At 44.6% G+C, this 5,919-nt stretch overlaps 1 long non-coding RNA gene across 1 annotated transcript; it reads right to left on the bottom strand.

Moving 5' to 3' along the window:
* Window positions 1–1,723: 1,723 nt before the first annotated feature.
* On the bottom strand, window positions 1,724–5,481 carry LOC143976013 (uncharacterized). The gene is made up of 2 exons (XR_013272449.1): window positions 5,374–5,481; window positions 1,724–2,056 (listed from the first exon to the last, which is right to left on the bottom strand). It is a non-coding gene; the product is annotated as an uncharacterized LOC143976013 (long non-coding RNA).
* Between the last annotated feature and the right edge of the window lie 438 nt (window positions 5,482–5,919).

Here is a 5,919-nt window from a genome sequence, read left to right as displayed (position 1 = left end):
GATCTAAAACCCGGGGATTTAGTTTGGCTGTCTACCCTGAATTTGAAATTGGCATGCCCATCCAGAAAACTGGGCGCAAGATTTGTGGGTCCCTTCCCAGTAACCAGGAAAATTAATAATGTGGCCTATGAACTGAAACTACCGGAATCGTTTCGTATCCACCCAGTGTTCCATGTGGCCCTTCTAAAACCCTCAATCCAGGATCCCTTCACCGATCGGAACGTTGGTCCCCCTGAACCTGTGCTTATTAATGGTGAGGAAGAATTTGAGGTTGAACGATTTTAGATTGCAGAAAGAGACGCAACCAAGTCCAGTATCTGGTGAAGTGGAAGGGGTATGGGCCAGAAGAAAACTCCTGGGAACCAGAGACTGGTATCCACGCCAAGAGGTTGGTTCTGGCCTTCAAAAGATCTCACTCAGGTAAGATGTCCCAGTTGGGCATCTGAAGGCTGCCCATTGGAGGGGGGCAATGTCAGGAAGATCCTTCTCACCGACATCCGAGCGGCGTAAGACGCAGAAGATCTTCTGTGCGGTAAGAAGAGCGTTATCGCGGTCGGCGGTGCGCGCGTGCACGTGTGCTGCGTGCGCACGCGGGAGTGCGCGTGGCCATTTGACGTAATTGGTGCCAATGGCGCTATTTAAAGTGGATCCTTGCTTTACTGCCTTGCTGCCTGATCAACAGCGTTCCTATGTACTCTGGTATCCTGTATCTGAACCTGAACCTGAACCTGAATCCGTATCCTGATCCGTATTGAACCCGGCTTGTTCCTGACTTCGCTGTTTGCTGCCTGCCCCCGACTTTTGGCTTTGTACCCGACTACTCTTCTGGATTCCATTTCTGTACCTGATCTGCTCGCCTGTGCCTGACCTGGACCGTTGTACTATCCGTTATCTGCCAGTTGCCTGTTTATCGCTGCTGGACTACAGGACACCTCCCAGTCCACCACCGCACCCGGCCGTTGTCTCCTCTGTGCCCTGTTGCCTCCTACCTCTTGCTGCGGACTACAGGACTCGTTCCACTACCCGCTATATCCTGTTTGCACCTCACCCGCTGTTGGACTACAGAACTCCTCCCGTTGTCCGTTGTATCCTGCGATCACTTGCACTCCGCTGACGGACTACAGGAATCCTCCCGCTGTCTGCTAAACCTTACCATTACCTGCATTCCGCTGCTGGACTACAGGACACCTCCACCATCAATGGTCTGCTGCTTTCTACATCAACCATCCAGTCAGGCACTTGTGCTCCTCTGTGCTCCCGAGCCCCTGTCATCACTACCAGGGCCTCCCGAGTCAGAGGTCTACGAGAGGCCGCTCCCTGCATTCCGGGCTCTGCCTTAAGGTACGTGACATGTCTTCAGCTTGGAATTCTGCCCAAACAGACAGTTGTACTCCACTTCCAAGCAATGTTTATCATTCATATTTGTTGACTCAAATATCTGTGTGCTAAGTATACCTTTTGTTTCATTCTCATAGGGGAGCAAAGAATCTGGAAATATGATGTCACCAGGGACCCCACACCTCCTGAGCAAGGGGAACAGAGGTCACAACCTAAGGATGTGAAGGAAGGAGAGGTGGTCGAGATTGAGACCATGACAGGTGAGTATCTGACACCCCAGCTTCAGGTAATAAGAGATGTATGCCTACATATTTATAATACATGGTGTTTTTTTGATTTTTAGGTGATGTACTGTCAGAAACCATGAAACAGACTGAGACAGAAGTACAATCAAATCACACTTGTTTATTAATAAAAATAAAAGGTAAATAGAAAAAAGCGTAGTCAAGCATAGCCAGAGTCCAGTAGCCAGATCGGGTAGTCAGCCAGTCCAAAGTTCATTAACCAGATTGGGTAAACAGCCAGGCCGGAAGTCAGGGATCCAAGGAGAGCAACCGCAAGCAGGATAAGAAGCCAGGTGGGATGTCAGCAAGCCAGTCTTGAAACAAACAGCAGGAGATGGTTCCTTGTGATGTGACCAACGTGAAGGCAAGGAAAGAGTGAGCTGGAAGGCTTAAAATAGGCAGGTCAGAGGAGCATCATCGGGAACAGCTGGTAACTGTGGAAAGAGAAGAGAACTGGCAATTAGCCGACAGCTGAGCAGCCAGCCCAGAGGAGGAAGGGCTAAGCCAGCCCTGACATGTACAGGCTGTGGAAGAACAATCAGTTAATTTCACCAGTGACAGTGCCCAAAGGCTAATCCAGGACATCATGTGGTGTAGTCAGGATTTAGACATTATAAAACAAAAAACTATGGAGATTGAAGTAAAACTTAAGAACATGATTGATGTCCTTGGAAGAATATAATTTAAAAAAAAAAATTGCCACCATTTTGTGATTTTTTTTTTTACATTTTGAAAACATTTTATAAAGCCTAATTTGCCTAATAAAGCCAATATCTGACATCAGGGTATATCAATGTACGCGTTTTGTGCCTGCAACCCCTTCCTCAAAACTCAAGTAGGCGAGAGGAAGGGGTTGCACCCCCAAAAAACATCCATTTATCCCCCATGATGGGAGATAGCACATGTTGACATTAGGCATGGGATCAGAATGTAAATCCCCAGTTTGACTCCCAATGTGTGTACATCTTCAAAATGAGGCTTTCACAGGGGTGACATCACCCCATCTGTTGAAGGCAAGATCCACACATTTTGGACAATATAATGTGTGATCTTGCCTTAAGTTTTTCAATGTTGAACTTTGTAACTAAGTTCCAGAGTTGTGTATGTTCTGTTTCGAAACATGGCTGTTTATGTAACCTAAAAAAATAATACATAACTCAAAATTTTATACTTTTTTAACAAAAAATGTTTTACAACGCACATGTGAATGTGTACGGAACAAAAGAATTCATACTCAACAATGTGTGGCTTCAATGATCAATACCAGTTTTTGTGTTTAAATTGGTGTTTACAGTGTCAATGGGTGTTATATAATAATGTACAAACCACTTGGCACTACAAGTGCACTAGGAGACACAAAAAAGAAACACAAGCAGGAAATCAAAATCCAGATTTTAGCAGATTAAATCTAAAATGTACTCAAAATGTGCTGGCAAAGCAATGGCCCCCCTCACCGAAAAATATTCCAAATAATTTTGACGCACTTCATGAGCGCTTTGTGGGGGGCAAGCCAGGATGGGCCATTTCCAGGGACGTCATTGATTGCTGAAGTCCGGTGTCAAGCCCAACTGTGACCAAATAATTTGGGTCATATCTTTTCAAAAGGTTATGCAGGATGCAACAAGATAACACAATGGTATTAAATTTGTATTCTGCCATATTAATGGCCCTTTGAAACAGACGGAACCAGCTGGCCAGGATCCCAAACAGGTTCTCCACAACTCTTCTGGCTCTGGCCAGCCAGAAATTAAAAACCCTCTTCTCCGGGGGGGGGGGGGGGCAGCCTCTGGAGGAATGGCCTCATGACATGGTTTCCCAGACCGAAAGCCTCATCTGCAACGAAGGCAAATGGCAGCCCTTCGACATTCTCCTCCGGGGGTGGCAATCTCCTCCGGGGGTGGCATCAGTATAACATTTCTTGTAAAGAGTATTTAAAGGCTAAAATATAAGGTCCACTTATCAGATTCATCACCCCCTCTGATGGCCCCTTGTAAATATTTTAGGGGGGAGGTATGTTTTGGACAGGTAACCACCCTCTCCACTATGTAATGGAGTAACAAAGTAATGTGTGTTACTTTGGCCAGCCCCTCCTTAATTACACTATTGACAGCCCACTGGACAGGTAATTAAATAATAATAATAAAAATAATAAGGAAGCATAATTAATTATGGAAGCATATTTTTAGATTCTGCAATTAACTATCAAGATAATAATAGAAGAAGAAAATCTCAAACAGTAGCATTTGGAAGTATTGAGGCAGGCCCTTGCACTACATGCATTGAGATATTCATAAATCTGACCACAAAAGAGGTAGGTATAGTGTGTACGGGTTTGGCAAAGTCAGCAGTTGGAAGGTTGGGTATCAGCTGATTTAGCGGTTGGGGGGAGAGGGGTTCCAAATGATTTTGGGCCCCCCAAAAAAGCCTCTGCCACTCTGAATGAATTTAAGGACAACAATAACATTTGTACACATTTTAGGGGGTAGTTAGGGTAAAGCATTACAATGGAGCTGACAAAATACATTGTTAAGTGACTAGACTAGGAGTATATGGGCCCAGGATAGGATGCTGGGGAGGTTAGTGAAGGCAAATATGCATAAAGGCCAAAAAAATTAGCATACAAAAATCCAACATGCATGAGGACAAAGAGGAAATTCCCAGCTTATTACAATTATGTTAATTATAGAATGATGAAAGAAATACAATACATTAGCAAACAGTAAATAAATATAATGTAATGTTAAAGGAGAAAACTTACACTCATATATTTCTTCAGCAGGACCTGGATGATGTCAGAACAGGTCTCTGGGATAAAGATCCCCAGAGCCTGGGGGGAGATGCCTGTTGAGAACTTGAGATCCCGAAGGCTTCTCCCTGTTGCCAAGTACCGCAATGTGGCAACTAGCCTCTGCTCCAGAGTGATATCCTGCCTGCTGATATTAGGTGTCAGCAAAGCCAACAGATGGTGAAAAACAGGGTCCGTCACCCTGAAATCATCAGGATTATTCTCACGGATCTCACGCAGCAAAGGCATATGAGAGAATTGGTCACGCTGGAGCAACCAATTCTTGGTCCATGAACTCGTCCCCGCCCTGTTCATGGACTGGGCTTGTGTCAAAATAAGAACCTCAACACCAAACCCCCGCACAGCATGAACTCTACGATGAGTACGTACATGCAAAATGGCTTCAAAACGGTCGGCTGGTCAGAACGGACTAACAGAAAGCACTGATAAACAGGAAGCCCTGAAAGAACGAAATGCAAATCAGCAACGAGCAGACAATAAGCCCTGAAAATCAAAGCATACTATATAAATATATAAGCCGCAATGACAAACAAATGTGAACTGACTACATGCACTGGTAAGCAGATACGCACCATCAAGCACAAACTGTAAAGCAGGAACGATCTGAAGCACAAGTCTGAAAATCGCAAATTGTCTCTAACCAAACTTCTACTAACACGTGATAAACGGGAGATCAGCAGAAGGAGCCCAAAGGGTGCCGCACGTGATACTGAACTACCCTTTTCTAGTCTCGTCATACGTGGCGTACGTTACCACGTTCTTGTCGGTCGGAATTTGGTATGACCGTGTGTAGGCAAGACAGTTTGAGTGGAATTCCGTTGGGAAAACCATCAGAGCTTTTTCTGTGAGAATTCCGATCGTGTGTACGCGGCATTACAGTAGAGCTCCCCCATATGACTAAAATTCATTGATTTGTCTTTGGGAAACAGAATAAACTATATTTACCTTAAGATAAGAAGAGCGTGTTCTGACAGCACCACCGTAACATGCCTCCATCTACGCATTTCGTGGCTCAAGTCCACTCATCAGGAGTATGTTGCCAAAATTATCTGTGAATATAAGTAATAGATAAAAGATGTGTAGGGAGAAAATGCATATATGGGTAACAAAAAATTATATAATTGAGTCCAGAAGTCTGATACTCACATGTCAGCTCACAATAAAAATCCAGCCTACAAGATGGATGTGAGGGTTGCCAATGACAAAGTCTGACCTGGGACTGAGGCAGGGACATCCCACCCGGACAAGGGGAACAGCACAGGAACTGGCCAGGGGGAATTAGTGATCAATGTATGGAAAGCAGAAAAGCACATCTGACCAACACTGGTCTGAAAAAACATAATTAAAAATATATGTGGTTGAGTATGGGTAGATATAACAAACAGTGTATAAATGTCAAACAAATGTGCCCCAACTGACCAAGGACAGCCGTAAAGGTGTAGAAGGGGGTGAAAAAAGGAAAAAGAAATGGATGAAGAGTGCCATCACTGG

This window comes from Lithobates pipiens, unplaced genomic scaffold, assembly GCF_037356315.1.
Source record: "Lithobates pipiens isolate NorthernLeopardFrog02 unplaced genomic scaffold, aLitPip1_a1.2 Scaffold_13, whole genome shotgun sequence".
In the NCBI taxonomy this organism is placed as follows: Eukaryota; Metazoa; Chordata; class Amphibia; order Anura; family Ranidae; genus Lithobates; species Lithobates pipiens.
The sequence above is the reverse complement of the archived record's forward strand: the minus strand, read 5'-3'. Positions and strand labels throughout refer to the sequence as shown.